Source organism: Protopterus annectens, chromosome 10.part0 (genome assembly GCF_019279795.1).
Source record: "Protopterus annectens isolate FY-2018-M chromosome 10.part0, PAN1.0, whole genome shotgun sequence".
NCBI classification, from domain to species: Eukaryota; Metazoa; Chordata; order Ceratodontiformes; family Protopteridae; genus Protopterus; species Protopterus annectens.
In genome coordinates this window covers 123404260-123419892 of record NC_056744.1, presented here as the reverse complement: position 1 = coordinate 123419892, position 15633 = coordinate 123404260, and the positions used below count along the sequence as shown (strand labels likewise).

The following is a 15633-nucleotide window of genomic DNA, read 5'->3' as shown; positions in this document are numbered from 1 at the left end:
ACTGGGAGTCGCATCTGCCCTGTGTCCATAAGTTGCTGTAGTGAGCCCCCCAGTCTACGCCCAAGGCATCTATGGTCAAAGTTTGGTTCTGAGGAATTACCCTAAAGGGGAGGTCCAGATTGCGGGAGCAGGATCAGACCCATCAGGCAAACACTACGTGAGACGAGGGAGAAGTTTAACCCTGAAGCTAAGGGACTGGGAGTGCTGGCACCACACACTTCGGAGGTACCACTGTAGGTTCCTCATGTGGAGTCTGGCAAGGGAATCATGAAGATACAAGAGGCCATGCAACCCATAGTTCTGAGGAGCTCCCTGGCAGTGAAGTGGTTTTTAAGAAGTAGTTTTGGAAAATACTGTGTTAGAAAGCTTACTTTCTCTGGAGAAAGGAAAGCTTTTTGGAGAAACGAGTCCAACAAAGCCTCCAATAAACACAATCCTGCTCGTGGTAGTGGTCTGAGACTTTTGGATACTTATGGCAAACCCCAGTTTTGCTAGAGTTTCTTGGGTGTATAACAAATTCAATACGAGTTTTTTCTGTTATTGTTCAAATGAGGCAGTCTTCTAGGTAGGAATAAATCTGAATACTCTTTGACCTGCTGAAGGCTATCACTAGTTTTAAAGGAAAAGCTCACCCAAACTCTACTACAACTGGCTGTGAGGGAAAGGTTAGTTCGCTTTTGCTTTCTTCTATTTTGTATTACTTTACTGCCGCCTTCTACTTTGTATGTTGTGATTTGTTTTCTTTACACTGTGGTTTACTTGTATTCTGCTTTTAATTGCGTTTTAAAACTAGGAAAGAGACTACAGCTGTCTCTTGCAAGTCGCACAGAAATCTGAACAGGTCAGTTAAGGAAAAACACGCAAGATCGAACAGGTCAATTAAGGTTAATTACCTGTGAACTAAGGGTGGAGCTGGGAGCTAAACTTTTTACTTCAGGAGCAAAATAAAACATTTCAGAGCTTTACTGGAAAAGCTCACCCAGACTTTATTACAACTTGCTGTGAGGGAAAGGTTAGTTTGCTTTGGCTTTCCTGCATTTTGCATTACTTGACTGCCTTCTATTTTGTATGTTGTGAATGGATTTCTTTACATTGAGTTTCACTTGTGTTCTGCTTTTAACTGCATATTAAAACTAGGAAAAAGACCACAGATGTCTCTCTTGTGAGAGTCAACTTATTACCCTACCACCCTGGTGCTGTAGCACTGTTACACTCAACTGTCTTTCTAGCTGCCTGGTCCTTACATTAATTTGACCAAATATCTACTTCCCTCTCCCCTTTCATTGGCTGTTGTAAGCACATTATTATTTTGCGAAATCATTCCCCTTCAACTACTTAAAATTTTTGGACATCCCACTATATCCCACAGAACTAGATACAAAGTGCCCATCCCCTTTCAATCTATCTTGCTCCTTTGAAATTAGTGGCTCTCCACTTAGAAAGCTAAATCTTAAAGTTACCCTACTCTTTCATATCCAATTGCTTAGTGCACACTGCAGCATGTCAGACATTAACCATCTTTTTTCATCTTATCTTTAAGATCTGCAACATCTACTGCAAAACCAAATATTGGAGAGCCCACATTCTGCCTCTCAATAGTCATTTTGGGATTAGTGCTTCTGTTTTCTCGTGGTGAGTGAAGGAGCAGAGACATTATTTCCTGGAGACTGATGATCACCGGAAAGCCTAATAATGGCTTCATAGGTGACAGCTTGGAATTTGTGCTTATATTCTGCTCCTGATGAGAAAAGGAGCAGAGTGCACTGATTCCTGACTGTTTCTGTCTGGGAAGAGAGTGGCTGTGCTTGACGTTTCTGATTGGTCTGGTTGCTATTCAAGGCATCTACAAGGAAGACGCTACGAGAAACTTAGACGCTTGTATCATCTGGGACAAGACTGCAGTTCACCAAACAGGCTGTGGCCTGCTTCTCATCTTGGGATTGGTGCTAACATTTTGATTTTGGTGAGAAAAGAAGCAAAGCAGCATTGTATCCCAACAGAGAAGCTGCGGCGAGACCAGCACTAGTAGCAGCCAGGCAGTAGTCATTTGTGCAACTTCCCCACTTTCATCATTCTTGACAAGCTAAGCCTTAGTTTTTAATGCGTACACCTTGACTTGTTTCTAACTTCAGAATCTCTGCCTAAATACTTCATCCTTAAATTTTCAGGGTCTACTACTTAGTTTCCAGTCAAGTGTTTCACAGTGCCCTTGTATACACAGACATCTAGAGTGACATTTTTTCTGTAAAAGCACAATTGAAATTTCACCAATACCCAAGCTGCATACAGGACAACCAGTATGCAGTCACAAGCACTGTCCCCAGAGTTGCAAAAGTACAGTTGTGTACACTTACCATAAATGTAGATGTTCGAGGCAGATAACCCAAGTGTGATGACTGCAACAGTGAAACACGGAGAACATCTGGATACTCCTGACATTGCTTTATATTCTCACTCCAACTGTCTAATAAACAGAGAGAGTCTGTTGCCATGGATATGAACTTTCCCACCATCTCCTTTACCAGCTTGGTGGTGCCTCATGATTCGCGACAACCAGTTAATTCTCAGACTGATGTGGTATGTCACGGGATGCAAAGCTCTCACATAAAAGTAATCCTAATGTCAGTAAGGCTGTCAGTAGTACACATGCTGCATCTATCACACACACACAATTCAAAGCAGACACAGAGACCCACATTTGCTAAAGCACTTAAATGTTGTTGCTGTTGTGTCTTTCGGCTTTTCCCGGCTAGGGTTCACCACAGCAGAACTCCTGGCTGCTAATGATTGGCATTAGATTTTTATGTGCCGAGTTGCCGGCCCTAACACACAACTTTCAATGAAGGTACGCCCATTCACGCATGTCTCCACAAAGAAGACGCTCTAGCTGAGAATCGAACAGGACGTCTTACTGTGAGGCGACAACAAGTGCTAAAGCACTTAAATGTAACCTTCCTAAATTCCAAAAGACCTCCTAGACGAAGTACACAAAACAAATGCACTCAGAAGCCCCGAATACACTCTTTCAAAACACTCACATCAACAGTCGCATTTCACAGAGCCTCTACCTCTAAGCCCATAAGGCAAGCCACCACACAATCCGGCATTCTGGTCAATGGAGACCCCATCATGAGACACACCGATGCCCCCCTCACCAGGCTGAGTACAGAGAATGTCATGGTCAATTGCTTATCAGGAGCTAGGATTCACCACATTAAGCACACATTCAGGTCAGTTGACCACAAACAGCAGTATGACTCTCTCATAGTCCATGTGGGTGTAAATGACCTCAGATGCACCTCCTCAGACTACACGAACAGAAACATCATGGAGCTCCCTGAATGTGTCCCAGGATGGTATGAGCCTAGCACTGAGCAGCATTTTACCTTCTCCAAGGATGATGCCACAATACAAACAAAAGATGAATGACTTTAGTAATTGGCTTAAGTTATGGTGTCATTCTAAGGGGGTGCAATATTTGTGAGCATGGAAAGAGATGGTCAACAGATCAACGCTGCTTTGCCAAGGATGGTCTACACCTATCCCCTCTAGGCTTTCAAATATTAGCCAAACCTTTGTCTTCCCCCATAGTGCCTTTTTAGGTAATGCCAAACTGAAAGTCTTCCGACAACAAATCAAAACCAAAAAAATATAAAAGTATCACTGCTTAATGCTAGGAATCTAAACAAAAAAATTCCACTCCCTAGAAGCTCTCCTCACCCTAGAGAAAGCAGACATCTGTGTGGTCACTGAGACATGGTTTAAAACCACAGAGAGCACACCAACAGTGGAAGGTTATAGACCAGTTACTCCAGACAGGAACTAAAGGTAAAGGGGTCTTGATTTACAAAAATAAATATACCTCAAGGCTTTTCAAATAATGTACTTGAGCTACTCCTTGTTCAAATTACCATAGACAAAACCACTTCCTTGCAAGCTATAGGTCCCCCCCCCCCATGACCCAGGAAACCCACACCATGTATTTAAAAACTTACTGGAAACACTGACCATCCGACCAAAAACCATATTCAAGGGCGACTTTAGTCAACTATTAATTGGGAATCCTATAGGACACAAAATGTTCAAGCACAGGCATTCCTGGATTTTGTAAACACAAACTTCCTGGACCAGACTGTCAATACACCAAACAGGGGTGCAACCATACTGGATCTGATCCTCACTAATATGGGGAGAATGATGCACTCCGTCTAGAGCAAGGTCTTCTCTGGTAAGGTCAGACAGAAAATGGTCTGCTTTGAAGTAAAAATAAAACCTGGATCCCCAGCCAACACTGGAATCTTCAGGAACTACTCTAAAGCTAACTTTCTGCTATTAAGTGATAACCTGGCAAAATCGGAAGCCCCCATAAACCCCGAGAACACTGCTGCCTATACAGAACTGTTCACAGAAACTCTACACAAGCATGTTAGCAGCTGAATACAGGCAGCTGTACCCACCAAGTCATAGTACAGAACTCCTAAAACAATCCACCCTGGTAGAATCACAAAAAAAATCAATAGGCTGTATAACAGAAGGAAGAAAATCATGGCAAAAGTTAGGAGGTGCAGCACCCAGCAGGATAAAAGCATTCTCAAACTAAAACAACTCAAGAGGACAAAAAGTCTGCCAAAGCTAAATCTGAGATAAATTTGGCCTCCCAAGCCAAGAACAACACAAGGCAATCTTTAGTTATGTCCGAAACCTCAAAGGAAATGCACAATTGTGCGCAGAACTCATTGTAAATGGCGCCACCTATCATGAGCCAGAAGATGTAGCAAACCTACTGGCCTACAAATTCAACTTTACCCCCCAAACTTCCCTCAGAAAATACCATCAAATGCAACTCCACCTACTACCACTAGGGAACAGGTCCTTAATGCTCTCTCTACGGCCAAGAACACTGCATCAATGGGCCCAGACAATATCCCAAGATACCTTCTAAACAGCATGAAACATAACCTATCAGGCCCTCTAGAACTGGTATTTAACTGTAACCTCCAAGTAGTCTGTACCTCATGAATGGAGAACAACAGTCATCCCTCTGCACAAATGTGGGCCAAAATTGGGCATTCCACCTCTACAAAGAGGCCAGTGACAAGTACAAGCCCTAACGATCAGTCCTTGGACCACTACTTTTTGGCATTTACTTCTCAGAAGTCAAGGTCAATGTCAATGGTCTATGGCTGGCTCAATTTCCAGATGATTGCAAATTAGGAGCCATCAACTTCCACACCGACACAAATGCTCTCCAGGAAGGGCTGACAAAGACAAACAACTGGTGTCAAGAGCCCTGAATAAAACTAATGCCAAGACATACATAATAGTATCCTACGGGAAGTCATCCACCCCTGATAACTATCATATTGACAACACACCCCTTAGACTTAAACCCAGTAGTCAGGGACTTGGGGACACAACAACAGTAATCTAGCCTTTGACTATCACGTGTCTACACGTGGGGAAATCATTCTATGCTGTGCAACTTATAAACAAAGGTATGGCATCTAAGGAAGTCAACTGTTCCACTGTATTCAGCATTCATCAGACCTATCAATGAACACAATGCTCCCGTTTTGCTATGTGCCTAACCAGGAACATCCAAAAAATGGAACATCCACAGAGGTTCCTCACTAAAAGAAGACAGGATGCAAGTAAAATGCCCTATGCAGACTGCCTCAAGGGCTTATCCCTGTATTCAGTCTCCTACAGGCGGCGGAGGGAAAATCTATGCCTCGCATACAGGACACTGTCAGGCCCCACTCCGATGGACCTCCTGCATATTTGCAAAAGTAACAGTAGCAGAATTTCCTGTTCTAAGGACTTGAACCTTGCCTGTGATATAAACAGGACCTGCTGGAGAGAGAGGTATGTATTCCAGAGACTACCCCCATCTCTGGAACAGGCTCCCCCATACATGTGAAGTAGAGGTCACCCCTAACCCAATTCAGATGGAACCTGTACCAGGAAATTCATCTCCAGTTTGGCACCTATGTCTCTAATGGACACCGGCAACCTGTAAATGGTTCATCTCCCAGGCCCCTACTTGTAAATGTTTAATATCCCAAGCCCTTGTTTACACTCATCAAGGGTACCAAAACTTGTTAGAAATTTGGGATGCATGACTAGGCTTAAAAAGGCCCTTGTGGTCATTAGCCTAGTAAACACCTATGAATATATGAACTGGAGCCAGATGTTTTGTGAATATCCTGGGTGCAGAAAACAAGCCAAAGGGATGCTTTGCATCTGTTCTGAAATACAAGAGCTTCCTGTAAGTTTTTTTTTCTCTGTGGGAATGTGGAGGTGTATCTTTTTTAGATCTACAGTAACCATGTAGGCATGGGAGAAATCATGGGCAACAGTTTTTTGAAAGGTTTGCATTTTGAATTTTGGTACCTGCAAGAATGTGTTGAGCTTTAAAAGTTCCAGGATAGGTCTCTAGGTACCTTATTTTCTTGGGACTAGAAACAGCCTCAAGTAAAATCCCTTTTGCTCCAACCTTTTGTGTACTGCTTCTGTAGATCAGTGTGTGTACATACCCTTAAGAAGCTTTCCAGTGAGCTAGCATGTGTGCATAAATACTGAGCAAGTGCAAGCAAGATTGCCATTGTGTAGTGAGCTACAGTGGTGTAAACATGTATGCATGTGTAGTAGCTAGTCAGTTCTTTTATATTTTATGCTATCAATCCTGATGCGTCTTTATGTAATGAAGTATATAAACAAACACTCGAGCCACTTCGTCTTAACTAGCTACACAAGACAAGTGACATGGTGTCAGAATGGGGTCCAGAGTCAAGACCATGAGGCACTCAGTTAAAACTGGAGGAATATACGAGAGTGGATCATCCCTACTGCTCAAACAACTTGCAAAACAGGTCAGAAACGAATTCCAGGTACTAAAACTCACTTAAATAATTTTTTTACTCAGCAAATATAGAATAAAGCACTCAGAACACTCAAAACAAACTTCTAGTTAAACAAAATTTCATAAACTGCGACATACTGCCAAAAATATTCAAAATAGTTACAAAAGTGTTTGAAATATCAGAATCACGTAAAACGTATAAAACAAGGCAAAAACACCATATTTGTTTGGCTGTGCGCTTTTTTGCATTAACTAAAGCTATTCAGAATATCTGAAGTGTACAAAGTGTTCGCAAGTTTGTGGTGTATTACAGTGCAGTTATTTCACAAAATAAATCCATTTCAAAGAATACTACATAAAACTATAGTCTTTCGAACAGTTAATTATGCATTTGAATGTTTTTGCAAGCACTTGGTATGTGTGCATGTTCGTACATAATTACAAGGGCCATTTTGCATCGTGTTAAACCATACTTTGTTGGCATGGCAGAAGGATTTTGCAGACCTGATCACTTGTATTGGATAATATTGCAGAAAACTGGACAATGTTTGAGCAAGAGTATGACAGTTTCATAAAGGCTGCATTTTCTGACAAAGATGCACGTACAAATGCTTAATTTAGCTGGTTCAGATGCCACTGAAAGTGAGTGTTCATTTGTTTATGCAGGAGAGGGGGAAAACCGCCATATAGTGGAACTGGCTGAAATGAGGGAAGACCCAGAGTGATTAAAATGTAAATTCAGAGAAATGTGTAACCTCCAAATGTATATGACAATGGAAGGGCACTTATTTTACACAAGAGATCAAAAGCCTGGTGAAAGTTTCGCAGCATATATCTGACTTGAGAAATAAGGCTAAAATGTGCAGATTTGGTGCTTTAAAGGATGGGTTGATAAAAAGGCTTGTGTGTGGCATTAAGAATGATGCGGTGAGAAAAGACTGCTTCCAGACAGTGATTTAACTTTGAATAAGGCCACAGAGATTTGTCAAATACATGAGGCCACAGAAAGGCACACAAAAATGCTTACAAATGAGAAACGCACATTTCCAGCATCTTCCTCAGCTAATGTTGACAGTATGCAGCACATGGTTAAAAGATACAGGCCTAAGGGTATGGTTACTTCAGTGAAACCCAGAACCTTTCTAGCAAATTCCAAGGCATGCTCTGTAAAGTGGATATGTTCAGTGAAGAACAAAAGTGAGTCAAGCAAAGTCAAAGCATCTGCCATCACCTAGCCTCAAAGTCAACTGTCGTAATTGTGATGGAAATCATGAATCTAAAAGAGAAAAATGCTTAGCTTTTGGTCAGCAGTGTCACACGTGTAAAAAGTGGAATCATTTTCAAAGGTTTTGTAAATCAAAACAGGTCCATTCTTTTATTAAAAGAGAACATGCCAAGAGACAAGTTGATCAATTAGAAAGTTGTGACCCTACTTTTTATGTTGATGTTGCAGCTGTGCTCAGTGAAACAGCCAATGCAGTAGATTTGTGGGCAAATAATCACGTTTTTTGTACTGTTCAGATTAATGGGAGACCCACAGAGCTCAAAGTTCATACTGGTTCAAAGTGTAATGTTATGTTAGCAGAAACGTTTGCTAGAGTAAGAGCTGGTCAGAAGTTTGACTTGGCCAAGTGTGCAAAGCTTGTTGCTTATGGTGGTGAAGAAATTCAAACCTAAGGCTGAATAGTGCTTTCATATTACTCTGCTGGGAAAAGCTATGACTTGCAATTTTATGTAGTCAAAAGGCACATACAGTCATTATTAGTCCTCAGAGACAGTTTGAAAATGGGACTGCTTTCATTTAATAATGAAGTCCACCGTGTAAGCTTGAAAGACAACTGTTCTAATTTCGCCTATACTATTTTTTCTATCTTTGCTGATGTTTGAAGACAAACTAGGCAAACTCCCAGTTGTGTACTCCATAAATTTAGAGCCCGAAGTCAGCCCAGTTATCAGACCAGCACGGCAAGTTCCAGTAGCTATGCAGGGTAAAGTCAAAGCCGAGTTGGACAGAATGGTGCAGCAAGGAGTGATTTGTTCAGTAGAAGAACCAAATGAATGGGTATTCTCCATGATGATAAGAAAAGCTCAGCTTATATTAGAATATGTAATGATCCACAAGACTTGAACAAAGCAGTAAAACGACATCATCCTATGCATAGTCAAAGAAGTTCCTGCTCTTATGCCAAATGCCACTTTTTTCTGTCTTAGATGCACGAGTTCATTTTGGCAAATTTTGCTTGACCGAAAATCTTCATCGCTAACTACTTTTAGTACACCGGTTGGCAGGTAGAGATTTTGCCATATGGGATAAATTCTGCCAGTGAAGTCTTTCAGTGTGCAATGGAACAATTTTTTTCTGGCTATACATGTGCTATTATAGTAGACTATATTCTTGATAGAAACCTCAGGAAAGTTCTAGAATGAGCTCATGAAGTGAATCTTAAGCTGAATCCTAAGAAGTGCAAATTCAGGCTATAAGAAGTTATTTCTGTTGGTCATTTGTTTAACAGTACAAGCTTGCAACCAGATCCTTCCAAGCAAACAGCAATTCTTGGGATGCCAGCTCCAGAAATCAAAGCCAGCAACAGGTGAGCCATGTGATAAATAGTAGTTTATTTAAAAACTACTAAGAAAACATTCATGCTTGTACAAAACAGACTGGTTTCGGCCAATATAAATCCTGGCCTTCTTCAGTGTATTACAAAAAGCATAATAAAGGTCAAGTCTTATATAGTAAGTGGAAACAAATCATTGGTTGACAATTACATATTTAATTAATGAACTCATGAATATTTATATATTGATAGACCATATATACCTTAACAAATATATAACATAAATAATATTATATAAAGTTCACTCATAAATATTCATTAAGTCTTGGGTTAAATAAAGCCCCAAGTTTTGTGATCCATTTTTTCTCCCTGGCATCAAGTCTTTTGTGCCAGCCAGATTTGTGAGTTCGATCGCCAATAAGTTTATCTATAATAATAAAATGGAATTGGGCTGTTGGATGTGTAAGTGTGTGTTTATATAAAGCATTGGTGGTTCTTTTGCATTTAATGTCACTTAGGTGTTCAGACATACGAAACCTGAATGGTCTTGAAGTCTGACCTATATAGAATGCATGGCAACTACAACAAGCCATATAAATAGCCCAGTCTGTGTTACAATTGGCAAAAAATCGAATATCAAAAACAGTACTGCTGTTTCTGCTAGTGAATTCCTTGGACTTCAAAATATGTTTACAATTGACACAGTGTCCACAGGGAAAACATCCAATCAATCTGTCGCCCAAAATAGTAGTTTGATATGACATAGGTAGACTGGACTCTGAATGATGTTTATAATGATTAAAATATCCTGCTAGATTTTTTCCTTTACGGAAAGAAAAAGAACATGTGTTAGGAATAAATGATTGGATCTTACTATCAGCTTTAAGTATATTCCAATTATCTTTGATAATATTCATAAATCTATTAGTGTTCCTGCCAAACGTGGTGGTAAATCGTAGTATATTGGAAGATGTAGATTTATTTTTATATGTCAATAAATCTTCTCTATCTAAGCCCCAGGCATGGTTCTGGGCCATAGTGACATATCCTGAGCTGTAGCCTCTATTCATAAATCTATTATGTAAATCATGAGCATGATATTTAAAGCTAACATCATCTGAACAGTTACGTCTTATTCTAAGAAATTGTGATTTTGGAATGTTTTTGGCTATATGTTTTGGATGAAAGCTGGAGGCATGGAGTAAAGTATTATACTGGGGGAACTTCCTATGAACTTCAGTTTTAAGGGTGTCATCCTCATTCTTTGTGACCAAAACATCCAGAAACGTAATGGATTTTTGGTCATAAGTGATAGTAAACTGAATTCCCCATTTGTTGTCATTTAAATACTCCACAAATTCTCAGAGATATCCAATATCTGATCTCCATACCATCCAGCAGTCATCCAAATATCTCCGCCAAATATCAATATCAGGCAGAAACAAATTATGAGTATCATCATAAATCATGATTTCCTCAATGTAGGCCATGAAAAGATCAGCATATATAGGGGCGAAGGAAGCCCCCATTGCTGTACCTTTGATCTGTAAATAACATTCCTGATCATAGAAAAAGACGTTTTTAGTTAGTACATGCTCAGTCAGATTTATGAGAAAAGTATTGAACCCAGGTTGATACAGGTTAGACTTATAAAGCCAATACTCAATGGCATCAAGACCAGCCCAATGTGGGATGTTAGTATATAATGAGCTTACATCTAGTGTACATAGCCACCAATCCTGTTCTAATTGCATATCATTAGCAATACCCAGAAATTGTGTGGTATCCTGTATCCTAGATCTAACCCAAGGTAAAAGTGGTTTTAGATATCTGGTCAGGAATTCCGAGAGCGGCTCAGTAAGTGATCCTATGCCCGACACAATTGGCCTACCTGGTGGATGTAAAAAATCTTTGTGTATCTTAGGCAGGAAATAAATAAATTGTCTGGCAGGGTCAGTGATGGTTAGGTGTCTTAGTGTTTTGGCAGTAATAATCCCATTTTCAACCGCAGAGTGTAGAAAATCATTGATTTGTTCACTAAATACTGGTGTGGGATCAAGAGGCATTTTATTACAGTATCGGGCATCACCCAATTGTCGGTGAGCCTCAATGTCATAATAACTCCAATCCATAACCACCACTGCCCCACCTTTATCAGCATGAAGAATGACCAATTCCTTATTTCTAACTAGTTCATCTAAGCTAGATATGTCACTCTCAGTCATGTTGTTAGGCATTGGTTGTGAAAAATTATGCTGAAAATGTAAATCACTGAGTACATTACGTAGAAAAAGACTGACAGAGGGATGCATAGGTGGTGTAAATGATGAGGCATGATACTTGAAAACATCCATGTGTTGCTGTTCCTCATCCCCCTTATCCTGGAAAAATAGTTTAAGGTTAATTAGTCTGCAAAAAGAAAATAAATCTTGTGCAAAATTATCCTCAGGAACAAAAAAAAACAGGGATAAAAGATAGTCCTTTATTCAATAAAGATATTTGTTCAGATGTTAATACAGTATTAGAGATGTTACAGACATTATTTACTTGTTCATTAATACTTCCATCAAATTTTGAAGACTTGTAACCCTTTTTGTGTTTCCTGCCACCTCTCCTCCCCCTGTTTGACCTAAAGGGAGTATGTGATTACTACGTTTGGGCATAGGAGACCCCATGGTATGCTGTGTATCCGTGTCAGTCCCTGATGAGGTGTCATAATCAGTAGAATCTATATTATTGCCACGTCCTTTCAAAATGGAACGTGGACGTTTCCTTTTGAAACTCACTGAGTTGGTGTTGTGTACATTTTGAAATCTGACATGTCTAGTATGTTTAAATGGTTGCCCTTTCTGGTAATCAGACAAATCTCAAGAGAATTTTTTAAGTTTCCTTTCCTTAAGACTAGTGTCAAAGTTCAACAGATCAGAGCTAAGTTTAGATAATAATGGAGGAAAGAAACTATCCTGCTGGTACTGGTTGCAATCCTCTATTAGTTGTGATACCTTAGAATTTTCTTTGTCAATAATCCTAGTATAATATTTGGACAGGGAATGGACAAACTTCATAGAACATTCTTGTTGAATGGATACCATTCTGTAGTGAGAGTTTCATCGGGATCTGCCACCAATGGCTGAATTTTGACCCTCAGACCCCTAGGACAAATGTCCTTAGCCAAATAAGCTTTCAGTAATTTAAGGTGCCAAACACAAGATCTAAGTGATCTCATATTTTTATTAAGATCGTCAAATAATTTTTGACATGATTGTTCTGGCTTCAAAGAATTGGAATTCAGGGCGCCCTCAGAGCTCAAACCAATACCAAAAAGTGCCAGATCATCCTTGTCGGAAGATAAATCCAAAAATATTTTATTTAAATCCATCATGAGTATAATCAGTAGTATAATACACTATTATTATGATGGAAGACAACCACGCCCTGTGTCAAGACCATCAATTAGTAATATTGAGACAATAACGGCCAGAAGTTAGTTTGTGCAAAAACATGCACACTTAAGCCACGTCAAGCACAGGACAATAATGGTATAAATAATGGTATAATTAGACAAAGAATAAGAAATCAAAAATGTTATGCACCCTGTACATCCAAAATAGATCCTGAATAAGGCACCTCAAATATAAAAGGTTAATATCTTAATATAGAATTCAAATGTCCAAAGGACAAAAACCAGAAACAGTGGTGGTCAGATCCCAGATGATATCCAACATCAAGCATTAAATAAGGTTATTAGTATCTTAGTATAACAACCAGCATGATATATTTCTGATATTAGGGGTAATTTTAAAAATTATGGTCCTAAAAAAAGGTCCAGTAACTAGTATCACCAAACATCTAAATGATAGTACCCAAATAGCATAATATGCATGTGAAAACTTGTTGCTGTAAGCTAATAGTATTCAAGTCAATTGACTAACCACTAATATGGAAACTAGACCCTTACACACTGGAAACACTTTGAAACTAAGTCCTGTAGGCCATATATGTGATTGCCTATAGTACACAAAATATAAGCTAAGTCATTAATCTTAAATGTTCACAATCATAATTATTAAATAGTAGCAAAAATAGTAATAGAATACTATACTTAATATAATCATGAAATAACAATCATGACAGTCCACAAGTTCCACTCTTAAAAGATGTTAAATTTGTGACATACATCAAGTTCAATATAATTTGAGACTGAAAGCAGTGATAAAAATTCCAAACATATCAGAAACAAGAGTATTAGTTTTGCAAAGACCAAATATACACTGCAATTACTATAAACTAATGTCCAGCAACCAAATAGTTCACTCCGTTCATATAGAAAAGTAATATAAAGTTCACAATAGCCCTGGAAGTCTGTCTATGTTCGATTAATCCTCATCGTAGCTTTACCTCCACTCGTCGATGAATTCAAAACGCAATGACCAGTTCACAAACCAAAAAATGGCGACACATAGAAAAACACAGTTCCATTTATAGGATTCGTATTGAATATCCCCTGCACGATGAAAGCTAAATTTGACAGTCCATCATGATCTGAAAAGACCATGAGAAATTCACAAAATTGTTTAGCTAAGGTTCAGCTTTAGCAAAACACAAGTACTGCTTTGGGTATAAATGTATAATATTTAGATAGTATATATTAAGAGCAAAAGCTGGTTAGTAGTTGTCCAACAAAAACTCACATATAGTCAAATACGGCGTGTTCGCTAATAACCATACGCCTTGAACATGTATGAATCAGCTTTTAATGTCCAATACATGAATGACTTCGTAGTTAGCGGCAAAAGAATTGTTGTAGCTGTCCAACCAAATCACACACACCATCAAAAAGAGCGTACAGGGCGATAACAGCTCACTCAAAAAGGCATGCTCACCAGCCCATTATATCCAATACGCACTTGCAGTTGCGATATACGCTCAATTCCGCTATGGCAAACATTTACGTTGAACAACAGATAGTACACCAAAACGTACTCAGTACCTGGTCGTAACACTTTAGAGACATATAAAATTAGAAAAGGTCCTCCAAAACTTGGCTGAAAGATATAGAAGATATATGTCAACCATGTAGAAAACGGCAAACACGCCAACACAGCACACCATGAGGCCCCCAGCAGGAAATACGACAACGTGTATCCGAAACAAAGTTCCCCTGCACGTGGGTAGTTGCACGGCAAAAATCCAAACTAAGCCAAAGAAATCAAAGCCAGCAACAGGTGAGCCATGTGATAAATAGTAGTTTATTTAAAAACTACTAAGAAAACATTCATGCTTGTACAAAACAGACCGGTTTCGGCCAATATAAATCCTGGCCTTCTTCAGTGTATTACAAAAAGCATAATAAAGGTCAAGTCTTATATAGTAAGTGGAAACAAATCATTGGTTGACAATTACATATTTAATTAATGAACTCATGAATATTTATATATTGATAGACCATATATACCTTAACAAATATATAACATAAATAATATTATATAAAGTTCACTCATAAATATTCATTAAGTCCTGGGTTAAATAAAGCCCCAAGTTTTGTGATCCATTTTTTCTCCCTGGCATCAAGTCTTTTGTGCCAGCCAGATTTGTGAGTTCGATCGCCAATAAGTTTATCTATAATAATAAAATGGAATTGGGCTGTTGGATGTGTAAGTGTGTGTTTATATAAAGCATTGGTGGTTCTTTTGCATTTAATGTCACTTAGGTGTTCAGACATACGAAATCTGAATGGTCTTGAAGTCTGACCTATATAGAAAATATGTAATTGTCAACCAATGATTTGTTTCCACTTACTATATAAGACTTGACCTTTATTATGCTTTTTGTAATACACTGAAGAAGGCCAGGATTTATATTGGCCGAAACCGGTCTGTTTTGTACAAGCATGAATGTTTTCTTAGTAGTTTTTAAATAAACTACTATTTATCACATGGCTCACCTGTTGCTGGCTTTGATTTCTTTGGCTTAGTTTGGATTTTTGCCGTGCAACTACCCACGTGCAGGGGAACTTTGTTTCGGATACACGTTGTCGTATTTCCTGCTGGGGGCCTCATGGTGTGCTGTGTTGGCGTGTTTGCCGTTTTCTACATGGTTGACATATATCTTCTATATCTTTCAGCCAAGTTTTGGAGGACCTTTTCTAATTTTATATGTCTCTAAAGTGTTATGACCAGGTATTGAGTACGTTTTGGTGTACTATCTGTTGTT

The 15633-nt window shown here is 39.0% G+C and overlaps 1 protein-coding gene across 1 annotated transcript in view; it reads right to left on the bottom strand.

Annotated features, from left to right (window-relative positions):
• Positions 1–15633, bottom strand: part of HELZ (helicase with zinc finger) — a 3197037-nt gene that overhangs the window by 3159623 nt on the left and 21781 nt on the right. The window lies entirely within an intron of this gene.